Source organism: Vicugna pacos, chromosome 35, assembly GCF_048564905.1.
Source record: "Vicugna pacos chromosome 35, VicPac4, whole genome shotgun sequence".
In the NCBI taxonomy this organism is placed as follows: Eukaryota; Metazoa; Chordata; class Mammalia; order Artiodactyla; family Camelidae; genus Vicugna; species Vicugna pacos.
The window spans coordinates 15819499-15844995 of NC_133021.1; the positions used below are offsets into that span (position 1 = coordinate 15819499).

General features: G+C 45.4%; 1 long non-coding RNA gene across 1 annotated transcript; it reads right to left on the reverse strand.

Moving 5' to 3' along the window:
• Nucleotides 1-15468: 15468 nt before the first annotated feature.
• LOC140691416 (uncharacterized) lies at nt 15469-24498 on the reverse strand. The gene is made up of 2 exons (XR_012067024.1): nt 19394-24498; nt 15469-17800 (listed from the first exon to the last, which is right to left on the reverse strand). It is a non-coding gene; the product is annotated as an uncharacterized lncRNA (long non-coding RNA).
• Nucleotides 24499-25497: the final 999 nt, after the last annotated feature.

A 25497-nucleotide genomic window follows, 5' to 3' on the forward strand; every position in this document is an offset into this window, starting at 1 on the left:
ATGAGAAAATGAGGCTGTTTGGGGGGCAATTTAAGGCAACCGGATGAGCTCCGTTTTCTCCCCCTTTGGAGCAGTGTCCTCAGGGGCTGGCTGTGCCGGTCCTGGTGCGGGGAGTGAGAGCAGCCTGTGACCAGAGGGCGGAGAGGCTGCTGCAGCCTGCGTGAGGGCCACGGACTTCACACTGGGAACAGTCACCCGATCAGCTTATCCAAGATGATCCCAGTCGTGGCTAAGCGGAAGGAAGGGAAGCAAGTGAGATGACTTGGCAGAGAGACATGGGCAATGGTGGAGAGGGGGAGGGGTCTATGGTCCCACACCCTGAAGCCAGCCACTTATGTATGACACCTATATATATGCCAAATGGAATAATATTTATATATAAAACCACACCTCCCCCACAGTGACCAGCTTCAGGATCTGGAGATTAGTTATTATATATATTACAGTATTTTATACACACACACTCACACACGAAATATGTAGCATATCACATATATATATTTAGTCATTATTTATAGCATATATGTAGTCCCTATCTATTCACTATAATATATATATATTCTACCATTAAGTACTGTGTTGTCCTTTTAAAGAAAACTGTTTCAGATCCTGGAACTAGCCCTTCAAGCTTCAGGGTTTGAGGTCATCTGTGCAAAACTCTGTATGATTAGTTAAGGGACTTAGGCAATCACTCGTGCCAACCTGATCATAAATAAATATAACCGTGAAATATCAGCGGGGCTACTAAAATCCCCTAGATCACCCAGGTGATCCGGAATATGTTTAGTTTGAATTTCTAGATTATTGCAGTGAAAATAATATAATTAAGAAATTGTCTTTACCCAGTGCCCCTGTGAGCATGCACCCACAGAGCCTCAGCAATGGGGAAACGGAGGCATTGTGGTCTAGTCCAATGCCAAATTCTAGGACAATTTGGTCTAGCAAAATTCCTCTAAGGGAGGAAAAGTCTCCTGGGTCTGTGGAACACCTCAGTGGCTCTTTGGTTATATAAACATTAACCTGAGTGGGAGAGGTTAAGGCAGACATTCCTTTGTGGTCCTGGAGGGACAGAGGGTTTGACTTTGGGGTCAGTGAATGGGGAAGGGGAACAGCTTCCCTGCAGAGGGTGGGAACGAGTCCCAGCAATATGGCCACAGGCTGGCACCCAGGAGAAGAGGCAGGGTTTCCTGTGCCCAGGAGAGGAAGGAACTGATGAATTAATGAATCCAACATTTGGGCTCAGCTCTTCCTAATCCCAAAACATCGGGCACAGACGGTTGGATCCAATAGCATGCTGTGAGCTGTGCTTGGAGAAGGAAGAGGCTGCGTGCGCTCTGGAGGAAGGAGTAGAAAACCGGGGTCCGGGGAGAGGGGTGATGGAGGGTAGGGGGAAGGGAGGTTGGAGGGGAGGGGGAGCTGTGCAACTGCAGGGATGAGGGGGGAGGGGCTGACAGTTAAGGTAAGAGCAGGAGTTTGAGGTGGGAGTGGGGAGACAGGCACTTGGTGGTACCGGGCAGTCCTGGGAAGGCACTAGGCATCCCCAATTCCACCGGAGATGTGGGTTGGGCCAAAAATTCAAGTTACCTGGATGGGGAATCTTTCAACCTGAACATCGGGCGGTTCCACTGCTAACTTAGGGAGAAACTCTTAGTTACTTGTGTCATTCATGGCTTAACGAATCTTAAAATCTCCATTGGCTTCTTTTAAGATATTTACTAATGTAAATGAAATACACCAATTCAATTTAATTCTCCAGATTTATTCCGTGTGTTGATATTGTGTTCTGTGATGTTGAATGGCTATGTTCTATCTTTAAATAAATGAATTCAGAGAAAAAATAACCTCTTCTATTCTTGTGACAATGGACAGTCTAACTAGAGTTTGGGGGTCTGTATAGAGAAGTAATCAGAGAGAAGCTGGAAGAAGTTGGTTAGGGCCAGATCACTCTATAATACTGTTTGCCATAGATTTCAAAATACTGCTGTGTGACCCTGTGATGTGTTTAGAAAAGTGAGACATTAACTTCACACCCTAAGAGTGGTTAATAAGCAATCACGAACTTAACACTCGACAGGCAACTTCAGCAAGTGCTTCAGACATCATTGTATAAATCTGCACAGAGAGCCTGTTAGCCTGTGAGGTATTAGAAATAATTTTTCATTGGTGGAATAAGTGGTCTTTAGGACACGTGGTTGCTAGAAAGACTGCATGAGCACCTACATGATGAGGTGTGAGGATGGGGGTCTCAGAAGCCCTCCCCTCCAGCCGAGCTTTCAGTGCGGCCTCTGCTGGGTCCTCAGCTCCGCCCCTCCCTGTGGGGGACGCTCTCTCCTGACTGAGCAGAAGGCTTGATGCAGAGGCGCTCACAGGGTCGGGCTCACAGCGGACCTTGCAGGCAAGATGCTCGTAGGGGAGCCTGAAAGGACACAGAGCAGGACTTTGCCAAGGCGCTAGGGCCGGGGGCAGTGGCTGTTTTCATACCTGCTGACAACTGTCTTGTTCGTGTTGTGCTCACAGTGACATTCGCGGTTGACGAGAAGGGAAGCTGCTGCTCGCACCGTCTGGTCAGTTTGCAGCACGTGGGTCATCTTGACATGTATGCAAATGGTGTTTAGCATTTAAACCACTGGCCATAAGGGAGTCATTGGAGATTTCGGGGGCTGAGGGCCAAGAAACTGGGGAGGGGAGATGAGTTAAGACCAGGGTAGAGCCAAGAAGCTGGTGGACCCCAAGCTAGGGCTTCTGCAAGGTCAGAGCCCACAGGGTCCTCAATTCCTCTGAGCCCAAGGCTGGCCCCGCACTTCCCGAGTCTGAGGGGATGCAAGGAGAAGCCAACTCAACCCTCTGGTGACAAAGACACACTGTGATTAGTCAGGAGGATGCTGTCCCAGACACATGGATTGCATTTCCTCCCAGCTGAATGTGGGGGTGGGGGTAGGGGTGGGATTCAGAGCAGGGCCAAAGTGGACGGCAGGTAGCCTGAGCTTCACCAAAAGTCACACGTTGAAGCTGGGAGGAAGGCTGGGAGGTTCAAACTCTCCTACAGCAAGTTTGTGATTCCTCCCCTTTCGAGATGGAACCGGGGCTGCAATGGCCTCTGAAAAGAGCTAGTGTGAAGTCGTCTTCATAAAGAAATGAAGGAACAGGGAGGTGCCCTGCGGGACCTGGGGATGGACTGCAGGGCACAGGACCCCTTCCTGCTTCCCGCTCTGGCAGGTCTGACATTCTCTCCCCGACTCTCTTGCTCTGAGATTCACTTCCAAAGTTCGGCTGTTTTTCAGTTGGAGGCAACAGTTTCCCTGATCAAAACTCATGAGCTGTGCAATGCACATGCTACTGCTCCCTGGAGTGGGTTTTCAAAAGTTTGCAGGAAATAGAGTAGAACAAATACATAGGCTGGGAAATTGGCTGGTCTCCCCCGGCCACCCCCTCCTTCTCTCTTCTCAAGCTGAGTTTGCAGGACAGAGTGGGGAAACCTTTAGAAATCTTGAGCACTTGGCTTTTTTGTAATTTTCAGGAACCTGTGGACATTTGGAGACTTAAGCTCAGACTAGATCCCACGTCTGGAGGTATATTAAGGACTGGTACCCAGTGATTTTTTTTTTTTCCTCAGGATTTCTCTCTCTCCCTACTCGCAGCACTGTCATGAAGAATGAAAGCTGAATAATCAAAACCATATGATATTGGCATAAAAACAGACACATAGATCAGTGGACCAGAATCAAGAGCCCAGAAATAAATCCACGCATATATGGTCAGTTAATTTATGACAAAGGGGCCAGGAGCATGCAATAGGGAAAGACCAATCTCTTCAATAAATGGTGTTGGGAAAACTGGACAGCTGCTCGCAAAAGAGTGAAGCTGAATCACTGTCTTACACTATGCACAAAAATTAACTCAAAATGAATTAAAGATTTGAATGTAATACCTGAAACCATAAAACTCCTAGAAGAAAACATAGGCAGCACACTCTTTGACATCAGTCTTCGTGGTGACTTTTTGGATATGTTTCCTTAGGCAAGGGAAATAAAAGCAAAAGTAAACAAACTAAAAAGCTTTGAACAGTGAATGAAACTATCAACACAACAAAAAGGCCACCTACTAAATGGGAGAAGATACTCGCAAATGACGTATCAGATGAGGGGATAATCTAAAATATACAAAATGTATTTTATTACCTATATTAATATCTAAAATATACAAAGAACTCCTACAACTCAACATCAAAAATCAATCTGACTGAAAAATGGGCAGACAACCTTAACAAACATTTTCCCAAAGAAGACATACAGATGGCCAACAGACAGAAAAGTTGCTTAACAGCACTAATTCCCAGGGAAATGCATATCAACCCACAGTGAGATACTACCTCACACCCGTCAAAATGATGAATGTCAAAAAGACAGCAAATAACAAGTGTTGGTGAGGGTGTAGAGAAAAGGGAATCCTTGTGCACTGTTGGTGGGAATGTAAACTGGTACAGCCACCATGGAAAACAGGATGGAGTTTACTGAGAAAGTTAAAAACAGAACTACATATGATTCAGAAATTCCATTCCTGTGTATTTATCCAAAGAAAATGAAAAAACTCATTCAAAAAAATATATGTACCCTTATGTTCACTGCACCATTACTTACAATAGCCAAGACATGGAATCAACCTAAATGTCTACCAACTGATGAATGGATAAAGATGTGCAATACACAACACACAATGGAATATTACCGGCCATGAAAAGGATGAAATCTTGCCATTTGTGATAACATGGATGGGCCTAGAGGGTATCATGTTAAATGAAATAAATCAGACAGAGAAAGACAAATATTGTAAGATTTTCCTTATATATGGAATCTCAAAAACAAAGCAAAGGAACAAACATAACAAAACAGCAACAGACTCATAGATACAGAGAACAAACAGGTGGTTTCCAGAGGGGAGGGTAGTAGAGGGAGGAGAGAAATAGGTGAGGGAGATTAATAGGTACAAACTTCCAGTTACAGAATAAATGGGTCACAGGTATGACATGTACAGCACGGGGAATATAGTCAATAATTGTGTAATATTTGTGTATGGTGACATATGGTAACCAGATTTATCATCATGATCATTTTGTAATGTATAGAAATATCTAATCACTATGTTGTGTACCAGGGACCAAGATGGTGTTGTCAGTCAATTGTACTTCAGAAACAAACAAGCTCATAGAAAAAGAGATCAGATTTGTGATCACCAGAAGTGGGACTCGAGGGGAGAGGGAGTTGGATGAAGGTGATTAAAAGGTGCAAAGGTCCAGTTACAAGAGAAGTAAGTCCTGGGGATGTAATGTACAGCATCATAAATATAATTAACAAGGCTGTGTGCTACATGTGAAAATTGTGTAGAGTAAATCCTAAGAACTCTCATCATAAGGAAAACAATTTTTTTCTATTTCTTTAATTTTTTATCTCTATGAGATGATGGCTGTTCACTCAACTTATTGTGATAGTCATTTCATAATGTATGTAAGTCAAATCATTTCTCTGTACACCTGAAACATATACAGTGCTATAGGTCAATTATGTCTCAATAAAACTGGAAGAAGAATAAAATAACAACTAGTTAACCATCGCTGAGAGTTTGGCATATACCAGGCAGGTACTTCTGCTGGAGTAACTCATTCAATCCTCACAGCTGTTTAGGAGAGCGATTACTAATCTCCCATTTTATGGATGAGAAAACTGAGATTTAGGTTAGATTTTTTCCCCTAAAGTCATTGTAGTGGGTTGAATGGTGGCCCCCAAAAGATACGTCTAAATTCTTGGGACCTGTGAATGAGACATTATTTGGAATAGAGTCTTTTCCGATATATTTAAGGATTCTGAGATGAGATTATCCTGGATTACCAGGGTGAGCCCTAAATCCGATGACAATTTTCCTTATGATAGACAGAGGAAGAGAAGGGAAAGATGGAGCCAGAGTTTGGAGTGATGCAGCCAGGAGCCTAGGAGTGCCCAGAGCCACAGAAGCCGGAAGAAGCAAGGAAGTACCCTCCCCTGGAGCCCACGGAGGGAGTGCAGCCCTGCTGGCACCTTGAACCCGATTTCCATGACTGAGGGAATACATTTCTGTGTTTTAAGACACCCAGTTTGTAGTAGTCTGTTACAGCAGCCCTAGGAATCCAATGCTTACAGTGCTATAGCTCTTAAGTGACGGAGTGAAGGTGCCATAAATGTTAAAGCTGTCATTATAGAAAAATAATCAGCGACGTCCAATAAGAATTGTACTATATTATCAGATAAAAAATAACCTAAAGATATGTATATACAGTTGATTCTTGAGCAACATGGGTCAACTTACACACAGTTTTTTTCAATAAATACATAGAGTGCTATGTGAATCGAGGTTGGTTGAATTCGAGAATTTGCAGCTGAGGGTACAGAGGGCTGCCTGTGGGACCTGAGCGTCTGTGGATTTTGGTATCCAAGGCAGGTCCTGGAACCAGTCTTCCCTGGATACTGAGGGGCGACTGTGCATGTCTTTAAATATGTATATTAGCTATATTAATATTAATTAAATATATCAACTAATTAATTAAATATATTACTTAATACATTAAATAAATATTATATATATTAAATATATATATATATAAAATATATTACTCGTGGTTGCCTCAGAATAATGGAATTACTTTTCTTCTTGAGTTTTTCTCCATTTTCCAGTTATCAATGAATCAATGAATATGTATTACTTTGACAAAACATAATTTTAAAATGTTCTTAGAAAGAGGTTCAGGGGACTCAGATGTACTCACTCACCTGACTGGTGAGGTCACTGAATGACAGGCCGGGCTTCCTGTAAGGCCCCCAGGGAGCAGGGTTCTTGCAAAAGCCCCATTCTCTCAGTGGTTCTGGCCACCAGAATTCCCACATTCTCTGCAAAATCAAGCCTACAGATTCCTTGTAAGGATCACAAGGCCCATGATTAATTGTTTTCATTTAGGAATTATTTACATATATATACAGTAACACCTCCTATTAAAAGATGTGTTCCAGAAAAGTTGTGTATAAATGAAGTTTCAGTAGATTGAAGTGTGCTGAAAATGCAGCAGATTAGCTGTTTATATAAAGCCCCTCGGACATTTTTGTGAAGCAGATTATTATCTTTCTTCACGCCCACCCCTGCTGCCCACCATCTCTGTTCCTGAAGTCCTGGGTCATCGGGAAACTGGATCTCCTTGAAGGGAGAGAAGCCTCCCCTCCCCCACCTCTGGCACCCTCGCTCTTAAACACAGAGGGTCAGACATTGGCAGGCTCAGCCCAGGCCTGTGACCCCACACCTGACACACGTCCCACAGGCATGATGAGCCCCCAGCTGCATCTGTCCGCATGGATGCGTGTCTTGGGATGTGGGTGGAGATGCAGGGAAGTGATGTTCATTTGAAGGGGACCCGCACCTCTGTTTGCAGGGCCAAGGCAGGGAGGTGGTGGGGAGGTAAGGCCTAGAGAAGGAGCTGCAGGGGAGCCAGAAGGCATGAGTGGGCTGGATGGCAGGTCTTAGCTCAGGTTCCCATGGGTCTGAGCAGTGCCTCTCAGGGCTTCCTGCCTCCAGCCCTGCAGAGTCCAGCAGACATCCATGGTTGCACCCACCCTGATGGGCGGTCTGTTTCTGTGTGAGCAAAGACCAGGGACGCTGGGCTGGGCAGTTCCAGGGCCCTACAAATGAGCCACTGTCTTGCTTAGTTTTGTTTTTTAAGTGATATGATGTACTTTAAAAGGGGAAGCAGGTCAGAGGTGATTTACTCTCACAACTACTCCTTCACATATTCCTACCTGGATGCTTTCTTTTAGTTTTATGTGTAAAGTTTCTTTCTTTCTTTCTTTTTTTTTTTAAGATCTAAATATAATAAATGATGCATTAGATATTTTCAAATAATATCCAGGCTGAAACCAAAAATCTCAGACTGGCAAAAGACACTGCCAATTTTTGCAGTGTCCCTTTTATTTTTATTTTTTTAATCTTTTTTAAATTGGGATACAGTCAGTTTACAATGTTGTGTCAGTTTCTGGTGTACAGTATCATGTTTCAGTCATACATGTACGTACATATATTCCTTTTCATATTCTTTTTCATTATAGGTTACTACAAGATACTGAATATAGATCCCTGCATAAACAGTATAAACTTGTTGTTTATCTATTTTATAGATAGTAGTTAGTATCTGTAAATCTCAATCTCCCAATTTATCCCTTCCCACCCCTTTTACCCCCTGGTAACCATAAGTTTGTTTTCTATGTCTGTGAGTCTTTCTGTTTCATAAATGAGTTCATTTGTCTTTCTTTTTAATATTCCATGTATAAGTGATATATGGTATTTGTCTTTCTCTTTCTGGCTTGCTTCAGTTAGAATGACGATCTCCAGATCCATCCATGTTGCTGCAAATGGCATTATTTCATTCTTTTATATGGCTGAGTAATATTCCTTTGTATATATACACTACATCTTCTTTATCCAGTCATCTGTCAATGGACATTTAGGTTGTTTCCATGTCTTGGTTATTGTAAATAGTGCTGCTGTGAACACTAGGGTGTATGTGTCTTTTCAAATTAGTGTTTTCCAGATATACACCCAGGAGTGGGATTGCTAAATCATATGGTAAGTCTATTTTTAGTTTTTAAAGGAACCTCCATAATCTCCTCCATAGTGGCTGCACAAATTTACATTCCCACCAACAGTGTAGAAGGGTTCCATTTTCTCCACACCTTTTCCAGCATTTTTTTTTGTAGACTTTTTAATGGTGGCCATCCTGATGGGTGTGAGGTGATACCTCATTGTAGTTTTGATTTGCATTTCTCTAATAATTAGTGAAGCTGAGCATCTTTTCATGTACATGTTGACCATCTGGATACCTTTTTTGGAAAGATGGCTATTTAGGTCTTCTGCAGGGTCCTTTTCAAATGAAAATATTGTCCATTGCTTTTAAGAACAATTATTAAATGATTTGACTCTGAAATTGACAGACTTTTCCCCTCTGTCCAAACAGTCCCATCTGTCCCATTAAGTCAGGAGGAATTCCTGCATTGTCCTAGGGAGTTGGAAGCCCCTCCAGGAGGGCCAGAGAGTGGACCTGGATGGTGCCCAGCCAGCCAGGAATTAAGGAGTCAGGACGGCTCAGCTAAGGGTAAGGCCACTCCATGACGCACAGGTAACTCAGCATTTATGACTCAGGACAGGACACCAGAAACCCCCTTGTGACTTCCCCAGAAGGACCACCTGTTCTTACCATCCCCATATGCTAAGGGTGTCAGTGCAGCGCACAGAGAGATGGCTTGCAGAGAAGACGCAGATCCTCACCTGGTGACGGCATGTGGAGCGCCAACTCCCAGGTGGGAAATAAGAGAGTCATATGGTGTCAGACCTACTGCCTGAGCTGGCATCAGAATTTTTAAGTCTAAACTTAATGCATAAAATACAAGGGCTTAGTGTGAACCCCACATGTGCAGTGTTGAAGAAAACAAATAGCTCTTTGGACGTCAAAGTGTGAAGGAAAAGCCCAGCTGGGCTAACAGCTAAGTCACAAATCTAAGTGCAACAAGTGTCGGATTACTGATCTGAGTTCTGCTGGGCTAACTCATAAATCTGAAGTTTAGTGTCAGTCTATTGGGCTAACGAGCTCAGTCACAAATCTAAGTGTGATAAGTGTCGGTTTACTGATATAAGTTCTGCCGGGCTAAATTGTAAATCTAAAGTTTAGTGTCAGTTTACTGGGCTAACAAGCTAACTCGTAAATCCAAGCTCAACAAGTGTCAGTAACGTGATCTGTTCCAAATTGATAAGCTCCAGTGTACTGATTCCTTGCTTTTTGTTGTTTGAGCCTTATTGGCTAATAGCCCTATACTTGTAATTAACCCTATAAAACCTCATATGCACGTCCTGGAGGTGCTCAGAGCTTCGGAGCAGAAGCCCCTCTGAGCCCGCCAGCGTAATAAATCTGAGTACTCCAACCCTCCGAGTGGTGCTTGTTTCTTGGCTGGCCTGTCGTTTCCGTAACAGCAGGAGTGTCGGCTAGCTCACCTACCTAGACAGCTGTTTGTCAGACACTGAGTCATGATACCCTATCACCCAGCAGTTCTACTCTTGGGTTTGTCTGTCCCCTCCCTGAAATACATAGCAGAAAATATTTCCGTCAGCATTGTTTATAATAGTGAAAATCAAAAACAACCCAAATGTCTCTCAATAGAACAAATTGCGACATATTCATACACTGGAATCTTCTACAGCAAGAGGATATTGTGTGCAGTCATACAAATGAATCCCATAAATGTAAAGCTGAACAAAAGAAGCCAGAAACAGGAACACACACTGTATAAGTTTTTACCTCAAAGTTAAAAACAGGCAAAAGTAAGTCAAGGTATTAGAAGTGAGGCAGTGATGGCTTTTGGGAAGGAATCCTGCCTGGCGCGGGGTCACGCTGTTTTGCCTTTATCTGGGTGGAATGACATGGGTGTGATCCCCTTGTGCAAACACACTGGGCTGTACACACGCTGGCGCATTTTTTGGTGTATCTGTTATATGTCAACAAAAGGTTATTTTTGAAAAGGAAGAGGTGAACTCTGGGGTCTCCATCACTCCAAATAAAATCTGTTGTGTATTTTAAAGGAGTACATTTAACGAATTCAGGTTTTAACATCCTTCCCTCCCCAACACACACACACACTCACACTGCATTCACTTTGTGCATGATCTCATTAAAAATACAAGCCAGTGCCAAGGCCAATGGTACTCATCCCACTACCCAGAGCCACCCGGGCGCCAGCAACAGTCCTACGGAAACCATCTTACTTCCTGTTTATAGCAACTGGCAAGCAGACCATTATTGTCCCCATTTCAATGTTGAGGGGATGGGAGGTTCAGTGACCCCCCCAGGCCTGGTCACTAGCCCCCTCCTCAGTGCTTTTCCTTGGAGGCCCATGGCCTCTCTGAAGATCAGGAGGCTTAAAGCAGACCTGCCTTTCCCAGGAATGATCTTTACTTACATACAGTGGATAACAAGATGCAGCCTTTCGGGTCATCGCTTGGTGTACAGCACAACAGAGGAGGGGACACTGGTCACTCTGACCGGGGAACATGGGCTCTCCTCTCTCTCTGGCCCCTCCACCAGACCCCAGGGGACTGACACTTCAGGAAGCTGCTCCTTTGGGTTTCCTTGTAAGTTTTGTTTTTAAGCACTATCCAGGAGAATCTGACAGTCTCATCCACAATAGACACATGCATCATTCCCACCTTTTGGCTCTTGTGTATAATGTTTCCGTGAACACTGGTGTGCAAGTGTCTGAATTCCTAATTTCCGTTCTAGTGCATATATTTCTTAGAGTGGAATTGCTGGGTCTTGTGATAATTCTACGCTGCACCTTTTGAGAGGCCACAAAATTGTTTTCCATAGCATTTGGATTCCCACCAGCAATAAAGGAAGGCTCCAGTTCCTCTGCCTCCTCACCAACACTTGCTATTTTCCTTCTTTTCCTTTTTTATTATAATTATCCTAAAGGGTGTAAAGTGGTATCTCATTGTGGTTTGATTTGTGCTTCTTTGATGACTGGTCATGTGGGGCATTTTCCTGGGCTTATTGCCCATTTGCACTTCTTCTTTGGAGAAATCTCTATTCCAGCCCTTCGTGTGGTGCACATTGCCTTGCCTTATCCTGAATTCCATTATCTTCTTTGTTAAACAGAACCCCCACTCTGCTCAGGTCTCTCCCTCTGGGAAGGTGATCCTGTCCTCAGTTCAGGGTAAATCCTAAACTCTAGTCTATAAACCAGCCACAGCAATCCATTCCCCTTGCTGTTTCAGGGTGGGTAAGTTCTGGCCAAGGAGATGTGAAAGGAAGCTTACAGGAGACTTCTGAGAAAGACTCTGCACAGCTAAAAAGTGCACAAGGAAAAGGCAGTCTTTTTTCTTCTGGATATTGTTATTGTTTTTGGTGAGATGCCTGGAACTGTGCAGCCATCTTGAGACCAAGAGGGCAGTTGTCTGTAGGTACAAAGCTAACCTGTAGAAGGTAGCAGAGCAGAAAGAGGAAGGTCTCTGGTCTCCAGTGGTGTAGAATTATCACAAGACCCAGCAATTTCACTCTAAGAAATATATGCACTAGAATGGAAATCAGGAATTCAGATACTTGCACACCAGTGTTCACGGAAACATTATATGCAAGAGCCAAAAGGTGGAAATGATGCATGTGTCTATTGACAGGTGAATGGATAAACAAAAGGCAGTATCTGAAGGATAACAGAAAATATATATATATTTGTCTCTGCCCCCTGGTTCCTGGCACAGAGCTCCTAAAATCCTTAAGAGCACTAGGAATATCTTTTGTTCTAACAAGACAATGCTGGGTGGGTGTCTGGCTGGCTCCTGGATTGGAGCTGGCCACCAGCAAGATGTAGCCATGATTAAAAGCTTGAACTTTTTAGCCCTACTCCCACCCCATCTTCCAGAGAGGGGATAGGACCTGGGAAGGGAGTTAATAATGGCTCATTCCTACAGGAGGCAGCCTTCATAAATCCCAACAGTAGAGGTTTGGAGAGCTTCCAGGCTGGTGAACACATTCATACCCAGAGGGTGATGTGCTCCAGCTCCTCGGGGACAGGAGGTCCTGCACTCAGGACCCGTCCAGACCTCACCCTATGTATCTCTTCATCTGTTATTCATCTGTATCCTTCATCAGGTCCTTGCAAACCTAAGTAAGTGTTCCCTTGATTTTTTTGAGCCTCTCTGGCAAATTAATCACACTAGAGAAAGGGTTCATGGAACCTTTCAGTTTGTAACCAGGTTGGACAGACGTTGTGGGCAGCCTGGGGCTTAATAATTACAATCTGAAATAGGGGGCAGTCTCGTGGGGCTGAGCCCTTAACCTGGGGGATCTGACACTCTCTCCTGGTAGGTTGTATCAGAATCGAGTAAAGTTATAGGACATCCAGCTGATGTCACAGAGAATTGCTCGGTGTGGGGAAAACCCCTACACATTTGGCCCTAACTGCCCAGGACCAGGTACAGGACAACAAGGGACAGTCCTGCACACCCGAGTCTGCTGGACTCATTCAAACCAGCCAGTCGTGAGTGTGCTGAGCCTGCCTCGCCTGTTCCTCCCCATGGAAATCACAGCAAAGGCTTTTGCCCACCTTTCCCTGCCTCTCCTGTCTCCTGACCACCCTGGTGCTTCTCCTCATGGCCCTGCATGCCACGCCTCCTCTTTCTACAGATCTGTGAGTGTAAAAATGTCCTCCTTCATGACAGTCATTTCCCTGTCTGCTTGCCTTGCCACACCTGAGTAAAACAAACCCTGAATACATTTTAAAACAGATTCCTTAAGAATATGTCTGTGAACTTCCAGGGATTTGGAAAACCCCAATGTCCCAGAAAGAACATAGTCCTCAAAATCAGGAGCACGGGTTGATGCCCTAAGCTTTCCTGCCCAAACTCCATCCAGCCTAGTGGCATCCTCACAGGACATTAAAAGACATAAAAGTCTATGTGAAAGTCCTTGAGTTTATCACGAATACTGGATACGTGTAATTTTATTGCTGAGCATGGTGTCTTCCTTCTTGCTGTGAGGGAAAGGGCCATGCGGCATGCTTTGGGGTTACTCCCCACCCCGTGTCTCCGATCCCTCTATCAGTCCCAGGCTCTACTAGACCAGCTATGTGGTGTCCACATATAGAGTGGCAGTGGCCTCCCATGAAATTCAAGGGTGTCCCCATCAAGCGGGAGGGTTTGGGCATCTGCTGAAATCATTTATGAGGGCTCCTTATTCTTTTTTTTTTAAAACATTTTTCATTGATTTATAATCATTTTACAATGTTGTGTCAAATTCCAGTGTAGAGCACAATTTTTCAGTCATACGTGAACATGTATATATATTCACTGTCACATTTTTTTCTCTGTGAGATACCACAAGATCTTGTGTATATTTCCCTGTGCTATACAGTATAATCTTGTTTATCTTTTCTACAATTTTGAAATCCCATCTATCCCTTCCCACCCTCCACCCCTTTGGCAACCACAAGTTTGTATTCTATGTCTATGAGTCTGTTTTGCATTTATGCTTTGTTTGTTTGTTTTTGATTTTTTTTTTTTAGATTCCATATATGAGCGATCTCATATGGTATTTTTCTTTCTCTTTCTGGCTTACTTCACTTAGAATGATGTTCTCCAGGAGCATCCATGCTGCTGCAAATGGCATTATGTTGTCAGTTTTTTATGGCTGAGTAGTATTCCATTGTATAAGTATATCACATCTTCTTTATCCAGTCATCTGTTGATGGACATTTAGGCTGTCTCCATGTCTTGGCTATTGTAAATAGTGCTGCTATGAACATTGGGGTGCAGATGTCATCCTGAAGTAGGGTTCCTTCTGGATATAAGCCCAGGAGTTGGATTGTTGGATCATATGTTAAGTCTGTTTTTAGTCTTTTGAGGAATCTCCATACTATTTTCCACAGTGGTTGCAACAAACTGCATTCCCACCAGCAGTGTAGGAGGGGTCCCCTTTCTCCACAGCCTCTCCAGCATTTGTCATTTGCGGATTTTTGAATGACGGCCATTCTGACTGGTGTGAGATGATACCTCATTGTAGTTTTGATTTGCATTTCTCTGATAGTTAGTGATATTGAGCATTTTTTCATGTGCCTATTGATCATTTGTATGTCTTCCTTGGAGAATTGCTTGTTTAGGTCTTTTGCCCATTTTGGGATTGGGTTGTTGGTTGTTTCATATTAAGTCATATGAACTGCTTATATATTCTGGAGATCAAACCTTTGTCGGTTTCATTTGTAAAAATTTTCTCCCACTCCATAGGTTGTCTTTTTGTTTTACTTCTGGTTTCCTTTGCTGTGCAGAAGCCTGTAAGTTTAATTAGGTCCCATTTGTTTATTCTTGCTTTTATTTCTATTGCTTGAGTAGACTGTTCTAGGAGAACATTTTTGAGACCTATGTCAGATGAGCTCCTTATTTTTGAAGTGTCATGACAAAGCCTCTCTCTCCCATGGAACAGAAACAAAACACGTCACACTGTCTGCACAAGCCAAGTCCTCTGGTCTACTCAGCTCTGCAATTGGAACACAAGCTCAGCCTGTAAGAATGAGACATGACAGGGCACCGAGAAGCCCACAAGAAAAGAGACCCTGTGCAACTGAACAGTGGGAAAGTGCAGGAAGCCTACACAAAAATGTAACTGTGGCTTACGTGAAAGTTCTCTGGAGTCTACACACCTGGAGCGTACCTCCCAGGTCTCCTGCTGTGCCCAGTACAGCGGGTCCTCTCTTTTCTCACCTTCCTGCCAGGACAGGAGCCAGGTCTGAGGGAGCTTCGAGCTGCTGGGAACAGAGATGGGGGATCCTGAGGCAGAAAGTGAATGTGTTTTCTTTTTCAACCTTCATTAAAATTGACACACAGACACATACATATGACAGAAAATAAAGAGGCTACTGACAATGTTTTTCATACTTTTAATTATTATAAGAAATGATTATCTTAACAATTTCTATGTATCTTCCCCCCATTTGTTATGTTTTATTTACTAAAAATTGTCAGTTTTTTCCATTCCTTTAGTTTCAACCTGTTTATATTTTGCTTTTGTCTTGTTCTAGATAATTACATGCTAACTTCTCCCTCCCCCTCTTTCCTTCCTTCCTTTCTCTTTCTTTCCTTCTTCCTTCTTGTTCCTTTTTGTTCCTTCCTTCCTTCCTGCCTTTTTCTTTCTTCCTTTCTTTTTCTCTTTTGTTCTTCTGACAGGAGAGTTTGCTCCCTCCTGTCCGAAGCGAGGGGGCAGCTCAGAGTGGACCCTGCTGGGCTCAGTTTCCTACTTCGGTCCCTAAACTGCACAAGAGAAACCCTCTCCCTCCTTCTGCCGTCCCTTTCACCTCTTTCCCATCCTTGGCCCCAACGCCACACTTGTAGTGATCCCCAAAAGGAGTGCGTTGTAATTAGTGGATACTAAAAAAAATCTGAAAAGAACAATAGATACAAATTTATCTGTACTAAAGTACCAAATGTGGGGACTGATTTCTGTCCACTTGCGTCTCTTGAGCTTAAGTAGCACGTGACTTCAAAGCGTCTGCGTCCACCAGAGCCGCCTTCTGTGAGGAGAATGAAGGGGATTCCTAGACCAAAGGCAGAGGGGCAAGAGTGCGCAGACGGAGGGGGCAGGAGCAAAGGGGGCCTCAGTACAGCCAGAGAAATTGTACCCCTCTGGGTGGGAGGGGCGAGGCAGCAGGAGCCAGCCTTTCCCTGCCGACCACTGGGGCTACCACCAGGCGGCTTCCAGTAAGCACAGCTGTAAAGGGTCCTTCATTGCTGATGACTCACAACGAGGCTTTGCACTTCCCAGCCCAGGGTCCGGTCTTGGTCCTTCTCCCAGCCTTGGTCACAGATTCCTTCTGTGGGTGCAGGAAGACATTTTAGGCTGTGCACTCCTTGGGGATCACTTCATTGCCCAGTCTTTGGCCTCATGTTTCAGAACATCCACTGAAGTCACAGAGGAGTGTACCAGAAATGCATCCTCTGCTGGGTCCTGTCACTTACACGGAAGCAGCTCTCAGAATTCCCCCAATCTCGGAAGGCAGTGATTTCTCAGTTCCTACTGCCCAACTGGACCTAAACGGAGCCTCCCCTGCCCCCAGGGGCACAGTTTTGCTCTCCGGGGCGCACACAGTCAGGAAGCTGAGCCAGCCCAGGCCATCAGGGCCAGGAGTCCAGGGAACAACCCAGACTCTGCAGCACTTCCCCGGGCCCGGGCGCCACGTGTTTGGGGAGACTCAGTAAAGGTCACTGGCACAGCAGTTGAGCAGATCTCCACTTTCCAGAAAGGGGGAAGGTCTCAGAGGTCCTGAGACCTGCACCCAAGAGCGGTCCTGGCTTAGAGATCAAAGGTCCTCCCTCCAAGTGTTCCCAATGGGGAAGTGCTTGGAGTTCTGTGAAATTCCCCTGCTTCCACAAAGAGGAGACAGGCTGAGTCACAGGGAAAAGGGCAGCGTGGGGGTGGGGTGAGTATCCACTACAGATCACCTGTTAGCACAAGGAGGAGGGCAGACTCCATCCCTGGAGAGTGGGCTCAGCCCTGGCCCTGCCTCACCTAAGCTCTACTACCCGGGTAAGTTCCTGAAACTTCTGGAGTTCTGGCTTCTCATTTGAAAGATGAGATAGTAATGTCTCCCTTTATTCAGTTATCATGAAGATTAAATAACATTATGCATTTGGAGCAGTCAGTATACTGGCCATGGTAAGTGGCTCAGTAAATAACAGTTGTTGGTAGAAGTAACAGCACAGAAAACCCCTAAGACCTGGATGAGTCTCAGAAGTGGGGAATCTTAGATGAGAATAAACACCAGGGGTCACTAGTCCATCCTCCTCCAAAGTCCACAGTGCTCTGAGAGGGAGGTGGGACTCCTGCCTTCTCTGCCCTGCCCCAGCCTCTGTTTTCCAAGCAGCCAGCTCTCTGGGAATAAAACCACAGGCTTGGGTGATCTTGCTCAAGCTTAGAATGTAGCCCTTCTGCTGATAGGCCGAGTCAATGTGACAGTCTTCACCACTTAAATTTCATCTTATATTTTTCACTTACTGCACATGTCTCTTGTGTCTCCAGCTGTAGTTGAGAACTAGGCTTGTACCACATCCAGGCCTCCCCACCTCTGATCCTGCGCTGGTTTGTCTTTTCTGAGACTCGCCGTTAGCTTGAAACACTATTTTGCATTTCACTGGAGCTTAACCAATTATCCATTTTCTTGGTCCCAAAGATAATCTTCTTCTTGTTCTGAGAAACTTCTTCCTGTCAAGATAAAGGGGAAAGGTTCGAGACCGTCTCCTGATTATTTGGCAACCCTAGTTTTTGAAGTGGTTGGGCCAATTCTAGAATTACTATCAAGGAGGGTTTTAGGGGCACCAGTTGGATTGGGAAAGACATTAAGGAATTTATCTCCAAGCTGGGATTGCATAGCAAGTCCATTGCTTTTTTAAACTTCTTTTTCACTTTTATTTGGCAGACATTGGAGGTTATGGGGGAGAGAAGTCTAAAGAGCTCCATGAGCAAGACATCAGATAATGCCAGTATCACTAGAAGTAAATATTTTAATTCTTAAAATTTTAAGTCTAATCCCTTCCCCATTGTATTAGTTACCTACTGCTACGTGACAGATTCCCCCAATACATAGTCCTTAAATAACATGTGTTTATTAGCTCACAGTATCTTTGGGCCAGGAATTGGGAAATGGCTTAGCTCACAGTCTCTCTTCAGGCTGCAGTAAAGATGTTGGTGAAGCCTTCACTCATGTGACACTCAGACTGGGGTCCATTTCCAAGATGGCTCCCCTATACGGATGTTGGCAGGAGGCCTCAGTGGCTCAATAGGGGAGCTCTCCAGGAGTTGCGTGGCTGTCTTCATGACATGCCAATGGCTTTCTCCAGAGCAAATGAACCGTAACAGAAAAGAACAAATCAGACTCCCTATTAGATCTGTTCCTTTGGCTTTAAACAGTGCTCTGTTTCTTGGGCTTTGCCTTCTTGGCTCCGCACCTTTTGTGAAAGAATGTTACCTATAGCCTGAAATATACAGCATAGTCTATTCTTAAGGCTCTAGCCTTTAAGGATATTAACACTTTTCCATTCATATAAAGATAAGATGTTGTAGAATAAAAAAATAATGTTTGTTTTGTCAGAGGTTTTACAGGGACAGCATGACCTGACCCACGTAGATAGTTGCAAAAACAAAGGATTCCTACACCAAGAGGTTTGCAACAACCAACCACACCACCCACCCCCTTAGTATAAAAGGAGCTTGAGGGGGTAGAGGGTATAGCTCAGTGGTAGAGTGCAGGCCTAGCATGCACAAGGTCCTGGGTTCAATCCCCAGTACCTCCATTAAATAAACAGATGTGTAAACTTATTACCTATGCCCCCCCAACTGAAAAATTAAATAAATAAAAAAATTAAAAAAAAAAAAGGAGCTTGAATTCTGAATAGGGTAAGATGGTTCTCCAGGACATTAGTTTGCCATCTTCTCAGTTTGCTGGCCTTCTGAATAAAGCTACCATTCCTTGCGCCAACACCTCTTCTCCTGATTTATTGGCCTGTCGTGCAGTGAGCAGAACCAGTTTGGACTTGGTAACAGAGCCAGAGAGAGGACAAGGAGGAAGCCCAAAGCCTTTTATCACATAGTCTCAGTGGTCTTAGCCCTGGCATTAGCCTTGCTCTAATTTGTTAGAAGCAAGTCACTAAGTGTCCGGCACACACTCTGGGGAGGAAAATTGTGCTCTCCTTTTTGAAAGGATGGGTGTAAAAGAATCTGGGGACATATTTTTAAACCACCAACCCACAATTAGCAAAATCAGCAAGGACTGGGGAGGGTCCCATGCATCTGACTTACCCAGAGCCGGTATTTCAGAAGTTGTATCATTCAGGATGGGCTCCTGGAAAAAACCATCCTCAAATCTGAGTGGCTCAACCCTGGGAAGTTTGATCTCACTCTTGCTCTAACATTAGCTAGGAGTGGCTTTGTTCATTGCCACAACTCAGGAACCAAAGATGACACAAGCTCCACCTTAACACGTGATTCCGCAGTTGCCAGGGCAGGAGGAGGATACGGCAAACCTTGGCTTTCATAAGTTTCAATCTGGAAGCAATGCGCATCATACACATGTGGGCCAGAGCAAGTCACATGGTCTAACTTCAGAAGGGAGGGGAGTCTGGGGGACAGGGAGCCAGAACACTTGCTAACATACAGTATTGATCTTTATCACCTCTATCTGACTCTACTTGGTACTATTACAATTAAAAATATAAAAATGCAAGAGCAAGTATAACTAAGCAGGACCCTCCAGGGTCAAACCCTTCCCCATGTCCTCTGGGCAGCCTCTTGCTTAAGCACCCAGATAATAGTATCTCGTGCATATTTCCTGAGTTTTTCAGATACTAAAAACCACCACCAAAGGGAAGAAATTAACTACTTGATGATCAAGGGCATGTGGCCCTCAGGCCTTCTGGCTTCCAGGGGGTGATAGTGTTGATGCCCTGTTCCCTGCACATCAACCAGTCAGAGGGCTGTGCACGAGCTGATCAAGCATCCTGCGATGGCACTCCCCTCCCCCTTCCCCTGGCCTTTAAATAAGCTTTGCTAAAAGCATTCGGGGTGTTCCATGTTTTCTTGGGCCTGAGCCACTCCGTCCTCCTTGCTCGGCCTTGCAATCAACATTCTCTGCTCTTCTCTGCTCCAAACTCTGATGTTTCAGTTTGTTAGGTCTCATGGTGTGGCAGGCACATGAACTTGCCTTCTGCAACACAAGGTCAAATATTTTCTATGAGCTATCACTGGGTTTCCTGAAGGAATGATTGTTCTTACAAACGTTTGAAATCTCATTTATGTTGAGACCGGCCTGTATACAGGGACTAGAGCAGACGATACAAGAGAAAGGTTTTCTTCCAGGTCACAGCTAGGTTGCCCCATCTCTGCCCTCAAGTTCCCTCTCATACCGCAGGCATGAACTTTAGACAAGCAACTGGCAACCAGGAATTCCAGGCATCTTTCATTTCTATGTGTCATCTTCATCGTGATCGTGGTGGTTTTGAAGGTGTTCACTCCAAGTATGTGGGCTTTGCTATTTGTTTGGCCTGGAATCCCTCAGAGTCTCAGCAATAATTAAGGACCTCATTAACATGGTAAGTCCCCCTTGCCATAATCCAGCATTAGAAATGATGGTCTGTCCTGGGGGAGGTGGTGGCAGGGTTCCCACTGGGGGCAATCGCTGGGCTCTGCAAAGTGACAGGCTGCGAGTGCTCTGCCTCCCCAGGGTCCTGGGGTCTTTCTCAAAAAGCACAGAATCAAACTTTGGGAACTGCGGCTGGGAAATCAGAGAGGTTCTGTTTCCCTTCATCTTGACCTGAACTGCAGAAAGGCACAGGGAATTTAGGGCAGAGCCTGAAGTTGTCAAATGATGGATTGTCACCATATTCCAAAACAGGAATTTCTAAAGTGGGACAAAAGGGACTTCTCTGAAAACCAAGCTCCTGCTCTGGGGTCCTCGTAAAAGTAGCTGTGCCCATGTCCTTGGGAACAGCGCTACTGACATGGTGAATTCCCCTTCTTGGACAAGTGCCAATGAGCCCAGGCCTCCAAAGCAATTAACAAGCAAGCGCTTTTGAAGAAAATCATCCAGACTGCTCTGACCCTGCTTCCCAAACCCTGTCTGTGAGCTGAACACCATCAGCCACTGACCTGAGCACCTGGGGGTTCTGTCCCAACCGTCGGGCTGGGGATGTCACGGGACCTCACTAATTACAACCCTCCCATCCCTGCCTCCCTGCCAGGCACACAAAGCCACCAGGTACCTTCCCTGCCCCTACAGCACCTATTTTCCTAGCCTAGCTGATGGTGTTCAGCACAGTGTTTTTTCTTCCTTGAGTTTATTATGCCATGACTGCCTTGATGGGACAGTCCTCAGTGTTCACCTTGGCTCTTCCATACCATCCTTCAGGTCTCTGGACCACGTTTCAGCATCTCACCAGCGCCTCCAGGTAGGAGGAGGGATGGAAGGCGTCCTCAGCCAGAGGCGTCCTCAACCATCTGGCTACACCACACCACACCATTGATAGACACAGAGCTCTAATATTCTGACCGGAAATAACGCGTCCTTCAATAAAGGACAACTGACCACGTGAGGCCTGGAGTCTGTCTGCCCTGGGCTGGCATTCTGGCTCAGCCACTGGCAGCAAATGCCCTCGTAGCACCAGGCCTCAGCTTCCTCTTCTTGGAGAATGAGGTAGTGAGAGTTCTGATTGCACGAGGGTTACAGGAGAAGCCAATGAAGCAGTGCTCAGGAAACACATAGCACTGGGCAGAAGGTGCTCAGTAAGTAATACCCAAGGATTTGAAGTCATTAATTCTAATTAGGCTTCCCCGTGTTAGTTGGAGTTTTCTGCACAATTTCCATGTCCTTGTCCTTACTGGTAGGTAAGGGATCGGTGTCCACCAAACACATGTGAACATCACCCAGACTGGTGTGAACATTACCCAAACTAGTCAGGGAGGAAATTCATTGTCACCATTTTCCTAAAACAGCCTAACAACCAGACAAATGGAGTTGAAAACAAATGGCATTGGTCCATCTGGAGGCCAGTCCCTCCTCCAAAAGATTCCTTTCTTGACTCTTAACATGTTGCATTTAGTCCAACACGGGCTCTGTGCACTGATTTTTGAGTAGCAATTGACTGAGTCACTGACTTACCAGAAGCTTCTCTTCCAACACAGGCCACTGAGCCCTGTGATGTCCTGCCCATGAAGTCACTCATTGCGTTAACCTGCAGTCAGCACCACCTTTAGGGCAGCAGGGAGATGAGAACACTTGCTAAGGGCCGCTCTCCATCACTCACCTTCGCCCTGCCCTGCTCAGCTCCCGAAAGTTTGTTCTCTTTGCTGCTCAGAACGGGTCACCCTGCCTCCACTTCAGGTGGTTGGGCAAAGGTAAGGATCTCTGAGTTTCTTCACTTAGGTATGTGGCCCAGGATGCCTGGGATGTGGCTTCTTCTGCCAGGAGATGTGCACAATTGTTTGTGGTTCCGAGGCTGTGGGAGCTGCCCTGAATGGGGATTTGACCTCAGTCTTTGGCATTTGACTACAAACCACACTGAACGAGGCCAGGCTGCAGGCAGCAGTTCTCTGCCAAGGGGTGCCTGGGGTGGATGTGCCCTGTTGGAGCCCTCATTGCTCCTGAGAACACCTGCTGCAGGGAGGCTCCCTTCAGAGGAAAGGGAGTCACAAATGTCCACCCCTCAGGGGGAAGGATGGGGAGGTAGAAAGAGGGCTTTGGAGTTGGACAGATTTGGGTTCTGGTCCTGGATCTTTGTCCTTAGGGGCTCAGACATTTCTCTAGTTCTCAGTTTCTTCCTCTGTATAGTGGTAATAATAATGCCTGCTTCAAGGTCGTTGTGAGGATCAAATGAGAGCAAGTAAACCCAGCGCAGAGGAAGAGCCTGGAACAGAGGAGGTGTGGGGTGAGCATGCAGCATAGCACCCCCCAAACAGCATCACATACAGGCCAGCATGCTGGACCAATGGCGGCTCTTTCAAGATAGCACACCTAGCAAGTGGTGCAGCTGACAGTAAACCCTACGCCATCAGGCATCCATGGTCCTCCAGCCAAACAACATGTTCCTGAGCCCCTCTCCCTTCCCCCAGGGCTCCATGTGCGGCCCTGAAGGCACCAACAGGCATGCAGACCTGAAGCTTTCCCGGCCTCTGCCTGCCCCCTGCCTCTCTGCACCACACTCGATGATCTTCACAAAAGCAAAGTGCGGCACCAGCTGGAGCAAGTTGTTGCCACTCATCCCCCAAGGGCGCAAAAGGTTCCAAACATTCTGGCAGGCAAAGATCTGATTGCCATCCCCAAGTAGAGTATGTTTCTATGACAAAAACCAAAAGGAGCTGCTTGCTAATGGGCGAGGTGTCAGAGACGAGCTCTAAGTGCAGGACTAAGTGGTTTAAAGAAAGAGAGAAAGAGTGTGGCCATAAAGCCACAGTGGGACCAGGCCCCCGCAGGGCCGAGGGCTGGAGCTGGAGGCCGTGTCTCTGGTGGCGAACTGCCTCAGAGGGTGTTCGGGTTGGCAGACCTGGGAAAGGGGACAGGAGGCAGCTCTGGGAGCTGTCATTCTCTCAGTCCCTGCACAGTGACTGAGTGCCTGATGCCCTCCTCGGGGCTAGGAATAACCTCACGGGGAATGAGATCCCACGAGGCGTACGTTCTGGCTCAGGGTGGGCAGCATGCATCCAACGAGCACATTAATAAACAAGAAGGTGTTACACTGTGGAAAACACTCTGCATGGGCTGTGCTGGGGATGGGGGCCGCTCAAGCTGGGCCAGAGGATTCCCTGGAGGAATCTGCTAAGGTTAAGCTGATCTATGGGAAAGCTGAAAGAAAATGAAGTGCAGTATACAGCAGGTACAAAAATTGTACTCACATAAACCCAGAATTCAACGTTCTAAGAGCTTTATGGCTCTGGAAGAAAACATAATAATATATATAACTTATCATTAATTTTTTTAAAGTTAATTAGTTTTCAGAAGCTCTTTCATAACTTCCAGGTGAGAGATCAACACTGCGTTCTACAACATTCTGCTGATGGGCTGTGTCCTAAAACGTACACAGCCAGGCAGCCCCCCTAAAGTTTCTTCTGTGACCCCATGAGTGTCAGTGGGTGTGAAGGACCCTGTGGACGAAGGCATGTGGAGACGGCCTGGTTAAAGAAAATCGCTCCAAATCAGAGATTATTTGGTAACAAGAAACACAAACCCACTTGGGAAGCTCAAGTAACGACTAATTTAATTTGAACAATCGGGGTGTCTTACAGTCCCCAAGGGCCAGAGGTGGTGCCGAGCCCACGAGGAATGAGATCTAGGAGTTGAAAGCCCTCCAGGACCAAGAACTCTCCTTCTCAGAGGCCACGTGGCTACAGTTTTTTTTTTTTTTAATTTAATGTGTTCACGATACTAGTTACCTGTGGGGTTGCTCTTTTATAGTTTTTGATCATGGTAAAATATATACATAACACAAAGTTTGTCATTTCACCATTCAAAATTCCAACACACCTGCTGTGTCCAGCTCTGATGCTTGCACTGTCTCTTCAAATTATGTTTTTGCCTGTTGGTATCCCACGCATCATCTTTGGCCTATTGTGTGGGCTCTGCTGTATTCTATTCTGTTCATTTTCCAGTATAATTGGTGACTTGAAAAACAAAATTGCAATCAGATGCCCATCAGCCCCGTCTGTCTCCCTGTTATGAGCTCAATTTTGTCCGCCACAAGTTTACAACCCTCCGTACCTCCAAATATGACTGTATTTGGATATAGGGCCTTTAAAGAGGTAATTAAATTAAGATGGGGCTGTGAGGGTGGGCCCTAGTCCAATATGACTGGTGTCCTTATAAGAAGAGGAGATGAGAGCACAGATTAGCACAGAAGGAAGACTATGTAAAGACAAGCCTGCAAGCCAAGAAGAAAGACCCTCAGAGGAAACTGATGCTGCTGACGGCACCTTGACTTCAGACGCCCAGCCTCCAGAACCGTGAGACCATGGCCTGTCTAAGCCCCAGCCTGCGGTACTGAGCTATGGCAGCCCCAGCAAACTAACGCACTCCCCTTCAGTCAAACTCGGAAATCTGTCGTGTCTGTAAAGAATGGTTAAAATGTTTAAAAAGAAAGAAATTTTATATCTATACCCATTTTCTTTTGGAACCTTATGACAATGCTGTGAGATATTAGCCCCGGTCTTCAGGTGGAGGGACTAAAGTTCAGGAGAGTGATGGTGTTGACCTCCTGTCCCTTTTATGAAGTAACCTCCACTGGTGTAAAAATTCTGGGTGTCTGTTCTCTGCACTTTGTCACCATGTGAGCACAGAACATGAATGGAACTGTCCCACAAGGGTTCGATTCCTGCTGCCTCTTGTCCTCCACACTTTTGCCTGAATTCATACTTCTCAC